Below are 23089 nucleotides of genomic sequence, written 5' to 3' on the forward strand. Positions count from 1 at the left end.
CCTGTGGTAGGTTGAACTTCCTCAATTGCTATGCTGGGCCTTCTTTACAATGGAGTCTATGTGGGACTCCCACTTCAGGTCCTGAGAGATGGTGGAGCCCAGGAACCTGAATGACTCCACAGTATCCACAGTGCTGTCCAGGATGGTGAGGGGAGGAAGTGATGGAGGGTTCCTTCTGAAATCCACTATCATCTCCATTGTCTTGATGCATTCAGCTCTAGGTTGTTTTGACTACACCAGGCAGCCAGCTGAGCAACCTCCTTTCTTAAGCAGATTCATCACCTCTTGAATAAGGCAATGACTGGGGTGTCATCTGCAAACTTCAGAGTTTGACAGAAGGGTCTGAAGAGGTGCATTCGTTTGTGTAGAGTGAAAATAGCAGTGGAGAAGAACACATCCTTGAGGAGCTCCGGTGCTGATGGTACATGTGCTGGATTAAATTTTCCCAACCTCACTAGCTGCTGCTGTTCGACAGGAAGTTAATAATCCACTGACAGGTAGAGGTTGGCACAGAGAGCTGGGTAAACTTGGGCAGAAGAGGTCCAGGGATTATGGTGTTGAAGGCCAAGCTGAAGTCTACAAACAGGATCCTGACGTAAGTCCTGGTCTGTCTAGGTGTTGTAGGATGTAATGCAGTCCCATGTTTACTGCATCGTCCACAGACCTGTTTGCTCGGTAAGCAAACTGGAGGGGATCAAGAAGGGTCTGGTGATGTCCTTCAGGTGGGCCAGTACAAGTCTCTCAAATGACTTCATGACCACAGATGTTAAAGAGTACATTCCTCGAGATCATAAAAAATACATTTCATGAAGTGTTTAATTTTGCCGTGTTTGAATGTAAGCAATCTGCCAAGTTGTAAATCCGAAGGTGAACGAATAACAAAGTTATTAGCTTATAAAAAAGGTAATCGACTCTGAATCACGCGAACAAGCCATGACCTGTCCGAATCTTTAACCACAATGTACCTACGTCACTAGAAAAATCCCCGCCTACTGACTGCGAAAACTTAACTCTCTCCTCCCAAACACTGTACTAGCTCGTTCGTGACGTGTGCATCATGTCTAAGAGAAGCTGTGTTCTATGTAGTGAAACTAAGTCAGTCTTATTTTCACTACCAAAGGAAGAACTTCGAGGAAAAAATGGTTACTATTTATTTTTCAAACGACACCAAAGGAGTATAAACCGAACGTTTTACTTTGCGCGCGTCATTTTACCGAAGATTGCTTCATCAATCTTGGCGCCTTTACTGCAGGATACATTAAACGTCTTTCCTTAAAAGATGTTGCAATACCAACTTTATTTGGACCTGTAAGCTCCACCGAATCACAACCTGTAAGTGTGACTCTTTATTTTTGTCTTTACTTAAAATTAAATTTGTGTGACGTTATCTCATGTCTGTGTTTAGCTAACGTTACCGTTATTTTTGGGGTTGTTACTGTTTGTTTACCTAACGTTAGCTATAAACTCGTTGCGCTAATGTAAGTGTTCAACCATATTAACTCGCAAAGTCTTTATTTCAAGAACTGCGTGGTGTACTATAGTTATAATAACATCTGAAGATACGAACACCGTACACTGTATGCCGTGATAACTAACTGTTACAAGAGAAGTGTCTAAAACAGTCCTTTTTCTTACTGGCATCTGTATAAGGATTAAAGAATGATTCGTCAGACTCGGGCTCGAACTGGTAAGGTAAAATCGACGCCATCTCTCTCTATACACTGTTAATATCCAACCACCTGCAAACCGTAATACAGCAGTAATGATAGGCGGTCCATTTGCGACACATGCTGAACGCGTTTGACCAATCACAGCAGACTAGACCATTTGACCAATCACAGCAGACTAGACCATCTGACCAATCACAGCAGACTACACTATCTGACCAATCAGATCAGACTACGCTACGCTGGCGGAAAGGCGGAGATTACACAGATGAATCGCGGAACGAATCATTTGAGAGTCAGTCAAGAAGTAAGGTAATAAAAACTGCTTATTATTACGAAATAATAGTATTTTTACATCATGTATGTACATAAACTTGTTGTCGGACACTCCATAAACCAAAATAAGCCCTTAAAAATATTGAGGAATGTACTCTTTAAAGCAATAGGCCTGTAGTCATTAAGTCAGGGCTCCAGACTAACTTTTTTTACTAGGAGCACTGCAGCCCCTGACTGAAAATTTTAGGAGCGCAAGCAAAAAAATTAGCGGCACACCTTAAATCAGCCTGCATGAAATTATTCAAAATTTCCCCAAAATAACTGTATTACTGATACAGACAAATAAGTTAACTTACTTACTTGACAGCAGATTTGGTTCTGCCTATTTAAAAAGAGGCAGAGTCTAGAGAAGCTTTGTTATTGATTGGTGCTAAATAGAGATTGTAATCTGAATTAATTTGAACCAACAGAAATTGTGCTTGTCAAAAAGTATTAATTGTTTTAAGTGTTACACGTTAAAGCAAAATGAAAGACCTCGTGTTATTTTCTTACGATTATTTTATTGTGCATTAAGGACACTTTCCTCATGTTCACAACACAATGTAACGATAACTTCAAATACAACTTTACAAGAGCATTCGCCTGTCGTTCGTTCTTGCTGTGAACGGATTTGAAATGATCCAACGCTGTCTCAAGTAATCCACAGATAAATGACGTTTCCTGAACTCCTCCGTGGTTAGTTTCGTTTTAAAAGTCTCATATATCAAATCGTTCGTCCTCGGGCTCAAGAAATCCGTCACAGCAAACAGCGACTAGTAGTAATGCGCTCACGTTGTGTGTGTGTAAATTTGTCAATGACGACCTGGATTTTGCGCATCTGCGGAAGCGGGAAACGTCCGTGACGTGAGTGACCCGCGCAGTTGACAATCACACACAGCCTGCACTGGTGGCGGCCGGGTCGCGTTCTACTCGTCTCTCCACATAAAATAACAACTAGAAGAAATTCCAAATTTGCAGGTCGCACATGCGCGAGGACTTGTAAAAAATGCTCGCGCTGTCTCACTAGTCGCAAAATGTGACCATTTAGTCGCAGTCTGGAGCCCTGCATTAAGTCCAGAGATTTTGGGTTTCTTCTGTACAGGGATGATGGTGGAGCGTTTGAAGCATGAAGGGACTTCATACTCACAGTGAGTGACAACTTCAGTATCATCAGGCAGGGCGGTCGCATGGGACATCTCACATCCAACTCTGCTTCTCTTGGCTGCACACACAAACATACATAACTCTATTATTTTAATACTATTAATAGCTTTTATTCTGTAAACTTGTCATTCGGGATGTGGAAGTGAGATCAGAAGAATCAGACACCATGCAGAAGCAATAGAACAAAGTTAACGTTACACCTGCTTCATCGTCTCCCTTCCGATAAATACTGAGTATGAAAGGAGTTGCGTGAAAATAAAGTGCATTCTCGTTTATTTCTGAACTTCTGTTTAAATGTGTTAAAGCTGTAAAGCTGTAATATGACAGGCAAATGACACTACACCGCTTCTGCATTGTAAACTCTGACAAACAAGTTCTCATTGAAGCCTTAAAAGGATCCCTGGGTATAGAGCGATGTATGGCTTAATATATGAACAATGGCATTGACTTTATAATTGTGAAATAAAAAACAGTGTAACTGTTACAGTATTCACAAACGTTGAAAAAATATTTTTACTTGGAGGCCGCCATTTTTTTGCTTCAGAATCTGTGATGTCAAATGGTTGCGACCTAAACCTGTTCTCTTTCGCAACAGCCTGCCAGCCGGAAGAACGCGTTCAGTAGACGTCTGTTCAAGGTGAGCGTGCGTTAAATCATAGCTTTAAACTACCGCCTTTGAGACATTTAAGACTATTTAAGACATCAGCATCCACCATAATCGTATACTTTATACATTATGAGAATATACGGATAAACACAATAATAATGCTTGCGGTTTGGTTATTTATTGTGTATTAGAGCACACGTGAATATTAGTCCCCGTCAGCTAATGACCGAGGGAGACAATAACGTTAGGCTACTGATGTTGATAAATCAACATCAAAAAGTCAAAATCTGGATAAAATGCATTGTATAATGGCTAAAACATCATGTATATGATAAATTCGAAATGATTTTGGTTATTAATATACATGTTTGTGTTGTTTCTGACAAACAATATTAAAATGTAGGAAAATACACCAAATAGCATCTTTATTTTCTTTCTTCTTTTAGCATTATATAAAAGGAGGAGTGACAACAGTAAAGGACGAGAGAGAACTAGGCCTGGACTTTACGTTATGTTTTATTATGTGTGACCGGCAGTCGACCGTGAGGGAGCTGCCGGCATTTTACTTTCGTTTTGTTGTTTGTTTATTTTATTAAAGTTTTGTTGTTCAACGTTCGCCGGTTCCCTCCTCCTTCTTCCTTGTTGTGAACATTGTTACACACACACACGCACGCACGCACGCACGCACGCACGCACGCACGCACGCACGCACACACACACACACACACACACACACACACATATATTATCCTACAGAACCTTATATTTACTGACGAACTGATTAGTGTGTCGGTGTTTAGTTTGGCTGCCTAGCTGTGCGTGCAACCAGTTTACGTCATCGAAAAAGAATATGGCGGCCTCCTTAGGTTAAAATGAGTATTACATTTAGGGTTTTTTTAAGAACTGAAAATATTTGATGTGTTTCTAACGACAAATGCTAGTAGTGTAAGGCTATTACAATGCATTAAGCCATACATCTCTCTATACACCGGGTTCCCTTTAATAAAAACTAAGGTTCAGGACAAGTAAATTGTTAATGCTGCAAATCCCTTAAAATAATCAAACAATCTATATTAATAATAAAAATAATACACAGAAAAGTATGTATGTGCAACAATAACATGCATAATAGTGGTAATGTAATGTCTTTACATAATATTACTGTGACAATAAGGGTTGTTTCTATGTAAATAGTAAAAATTAGGGCTGTCAAACGATTAATCGCACCCAGAATAAAAGTTTGTGTTCACATAATATATGTCTGTGCAATGTGCATATTAATTTTGTATTTATAAACACATACATCTACATATTTAAGAAAAATATAAAATATAAAAATTAATAAACGCTTATATATAATTTAAATTATTGGTAAATATAAATAAATACATTTAAACATTTTCTAAATATATATACATGTATGTGTATGTTATTGTGTTTAATTATACAAAATGAATATGCACAGTACACATACATATATTATGTAAACACAAACTTTTATTCTGGATGCGATTAATCACGATTAATCGTTTTACAGCCCTAGTAAAAATGTTTACACATTTAGTAAAAGGGGTCCCTCCCTGCTCCATACATCTCGGGTCCTTGCCCCGAAAAACGTTGCAGACCCCTGTTTTAGAAAACATGCCAGGACATACCTTGAACCTGCTATCATCCACAAGTGGAATAAGGAGCAAAATTTGCAACTGAACTACCTGAGGCAGAACAATAATGTCGTTAATTTATCTTACTATTTAAACAACTATGCGTTACACAAGGCCGTGTAAATATGCAGATGAAGAAGTGTGTCTGTCTGATACATAACTGTTGTATTTAAAAATTATTATTTACTTTATTTTTAAATTGCAGGACATTCTGCAAAGTATGGGAGCTACACCATGATGGACTTGCAGACCAACAACATTGTAGACATACAGCTGGTGCAAGTATTTGAAAATATGTGTACTTTAACAGCAGACTATGGATAACATACTCTTGTTATGTACTACTACTTATAAATGGCAAGTATACTACTTATTTAATGTCATGTTGGCAGTCGACCCCTTTGTCTGTAGTGTCAACGTGTAAAAATCTGTGAACATTTCAAAGAGAAAATACAGCATACATAACTTCATCACCAAGTTTTACATAGAGCGGAACAGACTTCTACTTTTCATACACACTTCATAATATGTAATTTATGGAGATATTACATATACATTTTATGTTTGTTTGTACACAAAGTAATGAGGTAGGGGGAAGCTACCACATGGAGAAGGAGGGCATTAGAAGAAGCTTTGTAACGGTTTCAGCACCACCGGCCACGCCCCCCATGTCGTCACCGCCAGCTCGCTTCACCCGTTTCCTCTCCCCGGAGTTCTGAACTCAGTTTCCCAGCATGCACCGCACATCCACCATTTTTGATTAGTCCACACCTGCATCACATCATCAGGATTCTATTTAAGTTTGCACCTTTTTGTTCTTCCCTGTTCAGTCTTGTTGTCTTCACTGCAATTCTATACCCCGATAAGTATACTTACCTGTTTTTGGATATTCCTGTTTTTGAATACTTACCTGTTTTTGGATATTCCTGTTTTTGAAATACTTACCTGTTTTTGGATATTCCTGTTTTTGAAATACTTACCTGTTTTTGGATATACCTGTTTTTGAAATACTTACCTGTTTTTGGATATTCCTGTTTTTGAAATAAACTCCTTTTTCTTATCTACCTCCGTGGTGTGCTCTCCGTCTACCAGAACCCTGACAGTAGACTGAACCCCACACCATGACCACACCACAGACTTCTCCCGGTCCTTCACCTCCAGCTCCCTCTGATCCCCTCTCTGAACTGGTCACCCTACTCCGGAACCAACCCGCACCTGCACTCCTTCCGTCTAACCCACCATCGGCGTCTAGTCCCATGGCCCTACCCAACCGATATACTGGCTCCGTGGAGGAGTGTAGCGGGCTCTGTCTCCAATGTGAGCTCTACATACAGTTGCACCCCGGTCAATTCTCCACGGACAAATCCAAGGTAGCCTTCATCATCTCCCTCCTGAGCGTTAAGGCCCTGAACTGGGCATACGGGATTTGGCAGGCCGGAGGTCCACTTACTACTAATCTGAAGTCTTTTCTTGAGCACTTTAAAGGGGTCTTTGGCCAAGCAATGGATTACCTTTCGGTGCACGATCTACTGCTGAGGCTTCGACAAGGACGCCTTTCAGTGGCGGATTATGCCCTCCAGTTCCGCACCCTTGCGGCGACCAGTGGATGGAATGAGCCGGCGCTTGTCTCGGTCTACCGCCAAGGGCTACAGAACTCTATCCGATTACACATGGCCATCTACGATGACTCGGTCGGTCTGGAGGCTCTCATACAACGATCCATTAGTATTGCCCAACGTCTGTCAGCCTGTTCGCCATCATCACCCGGTACATTTCCTCCACGGGTTACTACCTCTGCTTCCCGGACTTCTTCAGACCCAGAACCCATGGATGTGGATCGTTTTCGACTATGTCCTGAGGAACGTACACGGAGGCGGAACCTTAACCTTTGTCTGTACTGTGGAGGGTCAGGTCATCGCCTAGCCGTCTGCCCCGTCCGTCCGGCTCGACCAGCGGTGAGTTCTATCCATACACCGGCCTCCTTACCTCACCTTGCTCTTACCCAAGTGGTCATTATTGCACCTAACTTCTCTGTTCCAGTCCACGCCCTGATTGACTCTGGAGCCGCCGGGAACTTCATTTCTCTGAATCTTCTTACTCAGTTGGGCTTCCCACGCCTAAGGAACGAGAGGACCATGTTTGTGCAAGACATCCTAGGAAAACCGCTGGGCCGAGGTCGGATCACACACCATTCCCCACCCATCACCCTTCACATCTCTCCCAGGCAATGGGTACTGGAGGGGTCCACCTCCGATATCGTCCTGGGAGGACCCTGGCTGATGGAACGTCAACCTATCGTGGACTGGCGCACTGGCATCATATCCGGATGGGCGGGTCGCACCGCCAACACCAGGGTCCCGATCAAGGAGGAAGCTTTCCTAAAACCGGTACTACCCATCCTAGCCACTACCGTCGAGAGTCCTGAGGTCCTCAACTCCGGGGAGGTTCCCGTAGATTATCGGTCGTTCCAGGACGTCTTCTCCAAGCTGAGGGCTACGGAGCTGCCTCCTCACCGGCCATGGGACTGCGCCATTGAGCTGCTGCCTGGGGCCACAATGCCCAAAGGAAAGATCTATTCCTTGTCCATCCCGGAGCAGAAGGCCATGGAGGAGTATATCGAGGAGGCATTACAACAAGGTTTCATCCGACCGTCTGTCTCCCCTGCCGCGTCAAGCTTCTTCTTCGTAGGGAAAAAGGATGGAGGTCTTCGTCCCTGCATAGACTATCGGGTTCTCAATCGTCACACCAAGCGCTTCGCCTATCCTCTTCCCCTGATACCTGCCACCCTGGAACAGTTACGCCATGCCACATTGTTCACCAAGCTGGATCTAAGAAGCGCCTACAACCTGATTCGGATTCGCCCAGGTGACGAATGGAAAACGGCCTTTGTGACTCCCAACGGTCATTACGAATATAAGGTCATGCCCTTCGGCTTGGTGAACGCCCCAGCAGTGTTCCAGAGCTTTATGAATGAGATCTTCCGGGACCTGCTGGGGAAATTCGTTATAATTTACCTCGACGATATACTTATTTACTCCCGCTCTCGACCCGCTCACGTTACCCATGTCTCCATCGTCCTCCAACGCCTACGCCAACATAAACTATACCTGAAACTCGAGAAATGCCAGTTTCACCAATCCACCATACAATTTCTGGGTTATATCATCTCTTTCAACCAAGTTACCATGGATCAGGGGAAGGTGGAGGCGGTCCAGAACTGGTCACAACCCCATACGGTGAGGGAGATGCAGCGGTTTTTAGGATTTGCTAATTTCTACCGGCGCTTCATCGCTGGATTCAGCTCTATTGCAGCTCCCCTCACCGCCATGACTGGAAAAGGCTCGAGATCCCTGTCCTGGAATCCCGAAGCTCTCAAAGCTTTTGACCAGATGAAGCAAGCCTTCTGTACTGCTCCTACCCTACTTCTACCCGACCCAGACCTGCCTTTTCTCGTGGAAGTGGATGCCTCTTCGACCGGGGTAGGAGCGGTGCTCTCTCAGCGGCAGGGGAAGCCTCCTAGACTCCATCCATGTGCTTACTTCTCCCGCAAGCTATCCCCGGCGGAGTTAAACTACGACATCGGGAATAAAGAGCTCCTAGCCATCAAACTGGCTCTGGAAGAATGGCGACACTGGCTGGAGGGCGCGAACTATCCCTTCACCGTGATCACCGATCACCGTAACCTGGAGTACCTCAAAGAGGCCCGGAGGCTGAATTCTCGTCAGGCCCGTTGGGCACTCTTCTTCTCACGGTTCGACTTCAAAGTGACTTACCGACCTGGCTCGCAAAATGGCAAAGCTGATGCTCTCTCCAGACAACACTACGTCACCCCAGATTTAACCGAACCTGAACCAGTGCTTCCTCCAGCCCTGTTCGTCTGCCCCATCCAGTGGGCCCTCGACCGGGACATCGCTGAACTCCAACACCCTACTCCGCCGGGAGGTCCCGAGGGTAGGATCTTTGTGCCATCCGAGCTCCGCACTACCCTCGTGGACTCTGCTCATTCTGTTCCGGGATCAGGACACCCAGGCAGACAGCGCACCCTCTCGCTCATCTCCGCCCGATACTGGTGGCCTGGGATGACTCAGCACATCGCCCGATTCGTCAAAGGATGCTCAGTCTGCGCCATCGCAAAGACACCACGTCGCCTGCCGGAGGGAAAACTACTCCCATTGCCCATACCCCAACGACCGTGGTCTCACCTCGCAGTGGACTTTATCACCGACCTGCCCCTGTCTGACACATTCACCTGTATCCTGGTGGCAGTGGATAGGTTCTCCAAAGCATGCAAGTTGATTCCCCTCACTCAGCTCCCCACTGCACTAGAGACGGCTGAGGCCCTGTTTACCCATGTGTTTCGCAATTACGGGCTTCCTGAAGACGTTGTGTCAGACAGGGGTCCCCAATTCATCTCCCGGGTCTGGAAGGCCTTCTTCAGAATACTGAACATCTCGGTGAGCTTGACCTCCGGATATCACCCTCAGGCGAACGGCCAGGCTGAGCGGAAGATACAGGACATCGGGAGGTACCTGAGATCATACTGCCATACTCACCAACACAGCTGGCACCGTTTCCTACCCTGGGCGGAGTACGCCCAAAACTCCCTTCGACAGACCTCAACCGGTCTCACCCCGTTTCAGTGTATCCTAGGATATCAACCTCCCCTGTTCCCCTGGTCTGGAGAACCCTCATCGGTGCCAGCTGTCGATCACTGGTTTCGGGAGAGCGAGAGGGTCTGGGACTCAGCTCACCACCACCTCCAGCAGGCTATCCGCAGGCAGAAGCTCCATGCGGACGCCCGAAGATCCCCAAACCCCCAGTATGCCCCAGGGCAACGGGTCTGGTTGTCCACAAGGGACTTACGCCTGCGACAACCCTGCCGGAAGCTGAGTCCCAAATACATCGGACCATTCCTCATCACTCGACAGATCAATCCCGTCACCTTCCGCCTCCAGCTGCCCAAACACTACCGGATCTCCCCCTCCTTTCACGTTTCCCTTCTCAAACCCTTTATTACTCCTGTTTCTGTTTCCTCTACAGACCCTGCTGTAACAACAGATCTGCCTCCTCCTCCACCACCTCTGGACGCCGCCCAACAGATCTTCAGGGTAGAGGAGATCATGGACTCCAGGAGACGGGGAGGTCACCTCGAGTACCTAATCAACTGGGAGGGCTACGGACCTGAAGAACAATCCTGGGTACCACGGATTGACATTCTAGACCAAGCACTCCTACGAGAGTTCCACCAAACCCATCCTGAACGTCCGGGTCCTCGACTTCGAGGTCGACCCCGTCACCCTGGTAGGTCCGCTGGAGCGGACCATGGAGGAGGGGGTACTGTAACGGTTTCAGCACCACCGGCCACGCCCCCCATGTCGTCACCGCCAGCTCGCTTCACCCGTTCCCTCTCCCCGGAGTTCTGAACTCAGTTTCCCAGCATGCACCGCACATCCACCATTTTTGATTAGTCCACACCTGCATCACATCATCAGGATTCTATTTAAGTTTGCACCTTTTTGTTCTTCCCTGTTCAGTCTTGTTGTCTTCACTGCAATTCTATACCCCGATAAGTATACTTACCTGTTTTTGGATATTCCTGTTTTTGAATACTTACCTGTTTTTGGATATTCCTGTTTTTGAATACTTACCTGTTTTTGGATATTCCTGTTTTTGAATACTTACCTGTTTTTGAATATACCTGTTTTTGAAATAAACTCCTTTTTCTTATCTACCTCTGTGGTGTGCTCTCCGTCTACCAGAACCCTGACAAGCTTGGATCGTCTGGAGGAAAGCGGTGTACAGTTAGACTGCATTGTCACTGACCGTCACCCCCAGATACAAAAGTTCCTAAAGGATCATAGTCAAACACTATTATGACGTCTGGCACATGGCGAAAGGTAATGCTTGAATATTGGTTGACAGAAAATACATTTCAGATATTCATGGTTGAAGTACCTAGCCATACTTCTGAAGAAGCATCAACAATTTTTTTTCAATCTGTGATATGTTTTGCCTGTAAATTTTACTTCATTAGGATTGTCGAAGGTGGAGAAAATTTCCAGAGAGCAAGACTGTAGTTTGGTGAAGAAGTGGCATAAGAGAAGGTCTGATTCAGGACCAGAGAAGTTAGCCAAATGGACATTCATACACACATTCTAACCCAGCATTCCCTATGTGTCAACATGAACAGAGGTTGTCTAAGAACCATAGCAAGTGGTTTCAACCAGGTGTGTAACCTCAATGTGTGTTATTAAAAAACTCATAAGCATATATGGGGCACGTTTTGTTAATCCTCCAATATTCATGTGTTGTATCAGTAACATGACACTGATTTCCCCCAAGGTTCGAGAGCACTGATTAGGCTACATAATGCCATGATAAACAAGAGAGTCCTTTTCAGATGTGGACACAAAGTTATATTGCACTTTGCACCCAAAAATGTTGTTTTCCCCTTCATCGGAATGCTATGCAGGTATGTCTTCTCCCTCAGAACTGAAAATGCAAACCTGTTTGGGGCTGTTCTAACTAAAACACCTGAAGTGAAGTGCTTTTCTGTTAAAGTTTACAGGTTACAAAATAGTATAGCTGTACTGTATTTTAAAATTGTATTTTTAATTTTAGTGTTAAATACAAACGTTGATGTAGCGACAATGGCAATATCAACAATTTTTAAGTTTGTTTGTGTTGTGCATTAGGTTGTACCTAGTCTCAGCTTCAGACATCACGTCCATGATCCATTGGCTGAATGTCTGATGCATATGGCACACTTTTTTGGAAACACTTCAGCACGTTCAAAGTCGTCATCGGATTGGTTAAAATTCACAGGATTTCCGGTAGATGTGCGTGTCGCGTTCTTTAACGGACCGCCTGAAAACAACACAAAGCCATCTGATCTAAGAAGTAAGCTGTCGTGTTTACAACGGTTGCTATAAGAATTCATCACGATCGACTAAATGCTTCTCTTTCCAAAGGCTAAGAAGGGAGGACATACCGTTAAACCAGTAAAGACAGAGCCCACATTTTTGCACATTTTCCAAAAAATATTTATTTTAAACAATACTTACAAATGTGCAAATAAATAAAAATAACTTATGTACGGTATGGTCGGATCAAAGTTTACCATCTGTGATCGTAAAACACAGGAACCTCTCAGCAGGACTACGACCAGGCACCAACAAGTCTGGTCAAATGTCCTATTCTCAACACCTTCATCACTGACCAGGACAGATTCGGATACTCTCCCCTAGACTTCAGAGGAGGTTCTTGGGGCAGGACAATACTGTTCACCAAAGTGAGAAAAGCCATGTGGCCCCCAGGGACTGAGAGCCTCAAATTCTTCCAAAAGAATGTCTCCTTCTCTTTCCTTAGCCACAAAAGACTGCACAGTAAAAATAAAAGGTGCCTCAAATATCCTGTTGTGTACTCAAAGAACCTTAACTGTATTTTAAGTGCAACAAAGCTCTTTTCCTCAATAAAAGGGTTATGGTGGAACCATCTATAGTCTTTGTGGTTCTTCCAGGAACCTAGAAGATTCTTGAATAACCCCACACAGTAAAAAGAAAAAGTGCCTCAAATATCCTGTTGTGTACTTAAAGAACCTTAAACTGTATTTTAAGTGCTCCAAAGCTCTTTTTCTCAATAAAAGGGTTATGGTGGAACCATCTATAGTCTTTGTGGTTCTTCCAGGAACCTAGAAGATTCTTGAATAACCCCACATTCAGTTGTGAAGTTCTGGAGTCACCTTTTCACTACACTGGGACCTCAAAGTGCTTTGCGGGTTATTGAAGGAACTCCAATTCTAAAAAATGGCTCTTGTAAGATCTGTAAACTTGTAAGTGGTTCCTGGAGAATCTCTCTTGTACATGACAGTATCTAGAGGAACCCCACAAAATTCTGATCTGATCAATTAGTGTCTGATCATTTTGATGTTTTATGAGAATAAGAATAGTCCAAAGTTTGGTTTTTGGCCCCTGCTAAGTGAACACACGTTTTAAAATCGTGCACATGATTAGAAAAGGCTAAATGTTATTTTGAAAAATTTCATCAAGCTTTTTGATTATTTTATATTTCTTATTTGTATTATATGATTAATTATATTAATATATTATAAATAAACATTTTTATTCTATAAGTAGATCCTAAGTCACTGAAATCTTTTGAAAATGTAAACGTTGTTGTGCTTTCCATCCAAACAAACCGCAGCTGCTCTGTGTGTTTATTGTGCAGTCTCGCCCTCCACAGTACTGTGGCGCTGTTGGCCCAATGTCGCAGCGTCAATGCATGTGCCATGTGGCGCTTTCGTTAGTATGTGTGTTTAACTTTTTCCAGCTCTGCGCAGACCGATCACCTTATGACAAAACGCATGCGGACTTAGAATAACATCTCTAAAGCATACAGAGCAGTCAGTTCACAAATATCTCTCACTGTGCTTTGATGTCGCCGATCCGTCTGCGATCAAACATCAGTGGCACGAGTGTTCACCGGTGTTGTTCCGCTCGCGCGACAGGCGGGAATTCAAAATAACGGATCGCAACAACCTCTCGACTGTCCCATTGGATGTAAGTAAAGTCAAAATATATAAATAACTTAAATATATTAACTATATACTATTTATATAAATGTATACTCTGACACGTCTTTAAACCATTTATTTACACAGTGTAGGCAGCGCATGTTTTAGCCGAGATGCTAACGAATATAAGTTAAGATGAAGCTTGTTTGGCTAACGTTAATGGGTAACGTTAGTGTTAAATGACAAACAATGACGTTTAGACACTTTTAGCTATTATGTTCACTTTTAGTGAATGTATAGCTCTTTTTTAACTTATTGATGTTTGTGTTGAATTATTTTCCCACCCATGTTACATAAATTGCCTGTAATTAAATATTTTTATCATTCAGTTCTGTTTTTATCCTTTTAACTCAGAATTTTCAGTATTTTCCAGTTGAGCAGCAAAAAAATGTAAGTATTATATTTATTGTGATATTTTCATTATTATGTTATTTGTTATATTTGCACATGTAAAAATACTCATTGACAATGGAAAATCTGAATAAAGTGGATTATTACAGTTGTTGCTATAAATAGCCTATTGTACTCCTTAACCATAGACCAAAACAGTGACTTCCAGGCATTGTAATATTTTGTTTATTGTTACATTTGTAAACCAATTTGTGATGTGCTAAATGATTAAATTTAATGTTTTATGAGACATTATCTAAATCCCTCTTTTTGGTCTCCATGTCTTATTCGCAGGGCAACCAAGGCCAACAGACCAGCCCACCCTGATGCTCATCCTTGCACTGCCTGGGACACCTAAGGCCAACAGGCGCAGCTCCTGTTCTCTTTTTGCCATAAATACTTTAGCAATGCAAAATTGTGAAATGTACTATAGAAATAATTTTTACTTTGACTACATGGATCCTCACACCACCTGGTAATAGCAGGAAACCCATTTGGAGAGAACAGCATTGTTTTCTATAGCTCGTAAGGACTTGCTATTTGGCAAATTACAACTTTACCATGGGTGTAGGCCTTGCTATGAGAGACTACTTTTTTGCTGGACTTTTTTACAATTGTACAAAGTATCTGAAATATTTCTGTATGTACAGTATATTTAAAATTAAGGCAAATTATTTGGTTAGTTTTGTTAAGATAAAGACTTTTCATTTATAACAATATCACCAACACAATATTAATTATACGTGTGATTTCATGAATTTAGGATGGTAATGTTCAATATTTACCATTCTGTAAATATTTATTCAATGTAAATTGTTGTTGTTTATCAATAAACTGTTGTATTTGATTTAGTATTTCTGCTTATTAAAATATTGTGAATAGCAAATATAAACTGTGTATTGGTGCTTTGAAGCACCCAAGATGGTTCCAGACCATTTTAATAAAAGGGATCCCCAAGAAGCCTTGGAGGGTTCCTCAGAGAACCGCCCTTCATTAAGCAGTGCCTTGAGTTTACCCTGAGGGTTCCGCCAGCGTGGCAATGTGAAGAACCCCAAATGGTTCCTCAAAGTACCTTTAATTTTTACAGTGTGGTTTAAAGTGTATACACATGAATCTCCACGCTGTACGCTTGTCTCTATGTTATTCTCCTTCACCTATAACCTCAAAGGCATTTGTGCTTAGTGGTATTCTGTGTATATTTACATTCTTGTCGAAACTACAGGTCAATGTAATTGTAATCCCTTCATGTTTCATATCTACGTGTTTCCATTTTCATGTCTTAGAATATGGTGTATAGTAGGGCTGCTCAATTATGACAAAAAACATAACCACGATTATTTTGGCCAATATTGAGATCCTGATAATTTAACACGATTACTCATTAACTTTTAAAACAACATAGAAAATAAATAACTTTGCTTTTAAACTGTGAATTCAACTGAAAAATAAATGTAAAGAAATAGTACAGCTGAACCACTGTAAGGAAAGGGGTGCGCTGTGGATTTATACCACAAGAAAAGAGAGGATCCTTGCAAAATGGAATGTGGCACAATAATCGTTTTACCTCGATTATTTTGTTTTTGTAATTGTTGAAGGCCAAAATTGATGATTACAATTAATTTTCGATTAATTGCACAGCCCTATTTAATAGAACACGCTAGGGCTGCTCGATTATGACAAAAAAACATAATCACGATTATTTTGGCCAATATTGAGATCCCGATTATTTAACACGATTACTCATTAACTTTTAAAACAACATAGAAAATGAATAACTTTGCTTTTAAACTGTGAATTCAACTGAAAAAGAAATGTAAAGAAATAGCACAGCTGAACCACTTTAAAGAAAGGGGGTGCGCTGTGGATTTATACCACAAGAAAAGAGAGGATCCTTGCAAAATGGAATGTGGCACAATAATCGTTTCACCTCGATTATTTTGTTTTTGTAATTGTTGAAGGCCAAAATTGACGATTACAATTATTTTCGATTAATTGCACAGCCCTAGTGTATAGCACAGTAATGTATTTTATACCATACTCATTTTATTCTATTCTAAGTCTATTCCTGCTCCAAACTCCCAGGCGACCATAAATGCAAATGAATTAGTGTGCCGGACAAAGAAACATGTTTTCGCGCCCAAAACTATCTCATCACATTGGATCGCCCACCTTGGAGGGGTGTGACGCCCTCTGTGTTAAAACATCTGAACATGCAGGAAAGCTTGCTCTTTTGTGTATGTTCGTTCGCTTGTGTGCGTTCGCGCTCGTGCGCGCTCGTGCGCGTTCGCTCGCTCGTTTTCTTTCAACCTCTCGAGACCTGCCTCTCCTCAGAGACAGTTTCTCTCAGCTAAATCAGACGGACTCACGGCTTGCTCCGAACACATCAGGACCCTTTGATACGCGCGCCAGCACGTGTCCCGAGAAACAAAGAAGCCAATGCAAGTATCTGAACTATTGCTAACCAGTTGCGTATAAGCTTTGCCCCTTTTAAATAAGGAGATTTGTCCTTGATGGTTCGTGCAGATGTGAGTAGCTGATTTAATACTGCCATTTTTCTTTACTTTATCTATTTCTTTCATTCTCTACTGTTTTACGTTTTTATGTTTGTTTGTTAATGTTTGGTCTTTGTTAGTAGTTGGTTTTAGTTCCCCCGTAGTGTAGATAAATAAACCGCATGTGTATCCACGCTCAAATTGTTTCTGTGTTTATTTATCACATATCAAGGTCACTTAAACTGCTTGATTTCGTTAAGATTTCTGAAGTGGTACTGTACTACAGTAAGAATATTGTTTTTCCAAGGCCAGGAAAGTAATATTTCTTAGAGTTAATATACGACCTGCTGATCACTTGCTGGACGAGTACATTTAGTAAGTCGCTGTTATTGGCTCTGCTGCATCAGGTAAAGTGTACAAAATAATCAATGGTTAATCACCATTAATTATTTGTAGGTTACTGTGTTTAAATTCATAGTTTCCTCAAAATACACTACACTTATCACAGGCTATGTCAAAACTTGATGGACGGTGTTTTTGAAGAGGTTGTCTGTGATCCCCTTCCATATCTGGATGCTATACAGCGGATTTCTGTGCCTCAGTACCTGTCTGCTCAGCATGACAGACCTTCCATGGTGGAAGCCATTGCTGAGCATGTCGCGTTTCAGTCGAGGGGGGATCTGAATCCAACATATTGATGACACGTACACTCTGTCCAAGCAAAGCCCAGAACCAGCTGACAAACCACCTGTAGGCCAAATGTCTGCACTGCCTGCAGGAACAGAGTGAGTGGAGAGGAAAGCACATATTGTTTGTTTTAGTATTTAACTTTTGTTATCTGTCAGGGCCGAGACTCGAACCCGGGTCTCTAATGTTGGAGGTGAACTCTTTACACCATTGCCACTGAGGAATGGGGAACCCAAAGGGAGACGCGGTGGATGTGCGGTGGACCGTGTACGCCGGCTGGCCCCCAATAATGCGCGGAGGGGGAGGAGGTTTATCTGGTGGAGAAAATTGAGAACACAAAACAGGTTTAAGGAGGGAGACATGAAAAGTAGGATTTATTCGGAGGGACCTAGGTAAGTGTAATTGGTAAGTGACAGGGTTTACTTTCCTAGCCATTTTGAAGGGCGCAATGAATCTTTGGGCCAACTTCCGGGACTCGACTCTGAGGGGAAGGTTCTTGGTTGATAGCCACACTCTTTGTCCCGGGCGCAAACTCGGGGCAGGCCGGCGCCTGCGGTTTGCTTGCCTCTGGTATTGCTGCGCCGCTTTGATTAGCCCCCGACGCGCCCTTGACCACATCTGGCGACAACGTCGAATGAACCTCTGGGCAGAGGGAACCCCAACATCGACCTCTTGATCCGGGAACAGTGTGGGGAAGTAGCCGAACTGGCACTCGAAAGGGGAAACGCCAGTCGCAGAGCTACGCAGGGTGTTATGGGCATATTCATCCCACATGATGTACTGAGCCCAGGAGGAAGGTTTCTTAGTGGTCATGCACCTCAGCACCATCGTCTTTCCGTCTGACCGTTGGACTCTGGGTGGAACCCTGATGAAAGGCTCACTGAAACTCCTAAAAGTTGGCAGAATGCTCGCCAGAAGCGAGAGGAGAACTGAGGCCCTCGGTCAGAGACAATGTCCAGTGGGATGCCAAACACTCGGAAGACGTGGGTGATAATCTATTTGGCAGTCTCTCTGGCAGTGGGCAAGTTGGGTAAAGGAATGAACCTGGCAGCTTTGGAAAACCTGTCGACGATCACCGTAATGGTGGTATTGCCTTGGGACAGAGGGAGTCCAGTTACAAAGTCCATGGACAAGTGGGACCAAGGTCTCTTAGGAATGGGTAAAGGGTGGAGCAGACCATGCGGCACCTGGTGAGTAACCTTCCCCTGATTACAAGTGGCACAGGTGCTGACAAAGCCTTTGACGTCCTACTTGATAGTGGGCCACCAAAACCTCCTTTGGAGGAACTCGAGGGTGCGGTCTGTGCCCGGGTGACAGGTCAGACGAGAGGAGTGACCTCACTGGAGAACTTGTGATCGGACTCTCTTAGGCACAAACAAGCGATTGGCAGGGCCTCCTCCTGGGTCTGGTTCTTGAGTCTGGGCTTGTCTGACCAATCCCTCGATCTCCCACCGTAATGGGGCCACAATCTTGGAACTCGGAATTACAGGTGTCAAAGGTCCTACTTGGTGACTGCTAGCATATACTCGGGACAGGGCATCTGGCTTGAGGTTCTTGGAACCTGGACGATAAGACCGAGTGAACTGGAAGCGGTTGAAGAACAACGACCGGCGTGCTTGTCGGGAGTTGAAACGTTTGGCCTGCTGAATATACTCCAGGTTCTTATGGTCGGTATGTACTTGAAAAGGGTGTTTAGCCCCCTCGAGCCAGTGCCTCCACTCCTCCAGAGCCAACTTAACACCCAACAGTTTCCTGTCTCCCACATGATAGTTCCTTTCCGCAGGGGAGAGGCGACGAGAAAAGAACGCACATGGGTGAAGTCTGTTGTCCTTGCCATTCTGGGAAAGTACTGCCCCCACGCCCACGTCAGAGGCGTCCACCTCCACTATGAAAGGCTTGTCTGGGACCGGGAGTGTGAGAACAGGTGCTGAGGTGAACCGGTGCTTGAGTTCCTTGAAGGCCCCCTCAGCCTCGGAGCTCGAACGGAATCTAGAGTTTCCTCCCTTCGTAAGAGCAGTCAATGGAGCCACCACCGAGCTGAAGTTAAGGATATACCGGCGATAAAAGTTTCCGAAGCCCAACAACCTCTGCGTCTCCTTCACTGACGTGGGAGTGGGCCAATCCTTCACAGCTCCAACCTTCTGAGGATCCATCTGAATGTGAGCAGGCTTGACGATGTGTCCCAGGAACTGAACTTGAGTGGTGTGAAATTCACTTTTCTCCAGCTTGACAGAGATGGTTCTCTAATAGGCGGCTGAGGACCTTAGGATCTTAAGCGTTTTGCCGCTTCACGTCCACTGGCGGGATGGTCGAAGACTCTCTTGAACTCCTTCTCGAATGTCGGGTAGCTTGAGCAAAATGGGCTTTGGGTCTCCCAAATGGCCGAAGCCCAGGCAAGGGCCTTCCCAGACAGGAGAGTTATCAGGTAAGCAATCTTGGCCCGGTCTGAGGGAAATGAGGATGGCTGGAGCTCGAAGGTAAGGGAACACTGGGTGAGGAACCCCCGGCAGGCAGCAGAATCTCCCGTGAACCGCTGAGGTGGGGGTAATCGAGGCTCAGCATGTGGAGCTGGTACTTGAGAACTGGCCGTGGGAACAGGTTTGGCAGTATGAGGAGCATCCGTAGGTAGAGACAGCTTGTCGAAGATCTGTCGAATGGATGAGATGAGGTCTGATAGCAGTTGGGAATGTTTTACCATCAGGGTCTACTGTTGAGCAAGCGCCGCTTCATGGCGTTGGACAGAGTTCTCGTGTTGAGTGATAGTGAGTAACAGGTCTCGAGCAGTAGGCATCTCCGGGTCCATGATGGCTTGGTTTTTCTGTCAGGGCCGAGACTCGAACCCAGGTCTCCGGTGTTGGAAGTGAACTCTTTACACCGTTGCCACTGAGGAATGGGGAACCCAAAAGGAGACACACACACAGTGGTTCGAGTAGAAAGAAAATAATCCTTTTAATATAATCCCAGAAGGCTACGTAAAAAAAACAGGAGCAGCAAAAAACAGGGTAACATAAACAACTCCGAAGAGGCTGAGCAAAAATAATGTTCTCTTTAGAAATCAAAAACGTAACAGAAGACGTGGCACACATTAACTAAGCACTCTAGACTAGAGACAACAAGGGTGACTGGCTACAACAACGTTAAAGACCAAGCGACGAGACAGGGAACAGAGAACAACTTAAATACACAGGGGTAAATGAGGCACATGTGAAAACAATGACACTAATGAGAAGCAACAGGTGAAAACAACTCAACTCAACTTTATTTATATAGCGCTTTTACAATTTTAATTGTTACAAAGCAGCTGTACATGAGACATATTGACTATAAGCAAAATAATTAAAGTTGTACCTGCAAAAACAAGAAAAGGTTGAAAACACAGAAGACAGACATACCCATATACAAAACACTCCACACACACAATATGCACACGTACTAACACACATAGACATAGAGACACACACACGGATGCGCACGCACACACACACACACACACGTACGTACACAGACAAGTACGCACACACACACACGCTCAGTGAGAGCACACATTTAGGATAAAGGAGAGAGAAGCACAGGTCAAATATAACAGATAATAAATTCCTATATGCAATATTAATTAAGTAAAACTTTAAGATTCTAAAGCAGCCCCCCCGGTCAGGCAGATAGTGCAAAAACAGTATGCAAACGGTGGCGAGGAACCCAAAACTCTAATCGAGAAAAAAAACCTCAGGAGAACCCAGGCCCAACCAGGGGATTCCAGTTCCCCTCTGGCAAAAGCTGCTGCCTCTGCACAAGCTCCAGAGAACTTGCACAACAAGGCTAAATAAAATAAATAAACTTAATAATAAAATAAATTGTAGTTTAAGATTATCATTAATAATCTAATAGCATTTGAAGTTTTGTGGTGAAGACATGTCAAGAGACCGCGTCCTTCTTTATCCAGCTCTATCATCTCAGCTCTTGTCAGGTCCCCACTTCCCATTCTCCACTCTACCATCAGGTCAGGCCATGAACTGCATCCTGCTCGCTGTGGTAACCTTGGAACAATGAGACAAGACTGGCTGAGAGTAGAGTACTGTTCTGTACTCTTTGATGCAACAAGTACATCAGTTGTGTTTTTGGTTCCGGTTGATCTAACTAATGCAGCCTAAACCCTCTGAAGATTTATATTATGGAAGAGTAGTGTATGCAAGATTAAAAAGATGCGTCTTTAGTCTAGATTTAAACTGACAGAGTGTGTCTGCCTCCCGGACAGTGCAGGGAAGACTATTCCAAAGTTTAGGCGCTAGATAGGAAAAGGATCTACCACCTGCACTTGATTTTGAAATTCTAGGTATTACCAACTGACAGGACGCCTGAGAGCGTAATGCACGTGAAGGACTGTAATACAAAAGGAGTTCATTCAAGTACTGAGGAGCTAAACCATGTAAGGCTTTATAGGTAATAAGCAAGATTTTAAAGTTAACGCGATGCTTTATAGGTAACCAGTGCAAGGTTGACAGAACCGGGCTAATATGTTCATACTTTTTTGTACGTGTAAGAACTCGAGCTGCCGCGTTTTGGACCAATTGGAGTTTTTGTAATAAGCCTGCAGGGCAACCACCTAACAGTGCATTACAGTAATCTAGTCTTGATGTCATGAATGCATGAATTAACTTCTCTGCATCTGAGATTGACAGCATATGACGTAGTTTAGATATATTCTTAAGATGGAAAAACGCAATTTTACAGGTGTTGGCGACGTGGCTCTCAAATGACAGATTACTATCGAATAGAACGCCAAGATTCTTTGCTGACGACGAGGGTTTTATGGAACATCCGTCAATAGTTAAACAGTATTCTTGGTTGTTACTTATAGCAGTTTTCGGTCCAATAAGTAACACTTCCGTTTTGTCCGAGTTCAGTAATAAAAAGTTGTTACTCATCCAGTTTTTTATATCGACTATGCATTCCATTATTCGATGGAACTGCTGTGTTTCATGAGGCTTCGAGGAAATATAAAGTTGAGTATCATCAGCATAACAGTGAAAGCTAACTCCGTGTCGCTTTATTATATCTCCTAGAGGTAGCATGTATAATGCGAAGAGCAGAGGCCCTAAGACTGAGCCCTGTGGTACACCGTACTGGACTTGCGATTTGCGTGACACCTCATTGTTTATTGCTACAAATTGAAAACGGTCGGATAAATAAGATTTAAACCATTTCAAAGCTATTCCCTTAATGCCGACATAATTTTCGAGTCTATGTAGGAGTGTGCTGTGGTCAATGGTATCGAATGCAGCACTAAGGTCTAGCAGCACCAATAACGAGATACAACCTCGGTCAGACGCCAATAGCAGATCATTTGTAACTCTGATCAAAGCAGTCTCTGTACTGTGACATGCTCTAAATCCAGACTGGAATTCTTCATTGATGTCATTCCTTTGGAGGAAGGAGCATAATTGAGTTGAAACTACTTTTTCCAGAACTTTAGATATGAAAGGTAGATTCGATATAGGCCTGTAGTTCCTTAGTTCTCTAGGGTCGAGTTGGGGTTT

General features: G+C 43.6%; 1 long non-coding RNA gene across 1 annotated transcript; it reads left to right on the forward strand.

The window, feature by feature from the left end:
• The first annotated feature begins 13347 nt into the window (after positions 1-13347).
• LOC130557280 (uncharacterized) lies at positions 13348-14888 on the forward strand. The gene is made up of 3 exons (XR_008963285.1): positions 13348-13972; positions 14341-14376; positions 14671-14888. It is a non-coding gene; the product is annotated as an uncharacterized LOC130557280 (long non-coding RNA).
• Positions 14889-23089: the final 8201 nt, after the last annotated feature.

The sequence above is a fragment of the Triplophysa rosa genome, linkage group LG7, assembly GCF_024868665.1.
Source record: "Triplophysa rosa linkage group LG7, Trosa_1v2, whole genome shotgun sequence".
NCBI lineage: Eukaryota > Metazoa > Chordata > Actinopteri > Cypriniformes > Nemacheilidae > Triplophysa > Triplophysa rosa.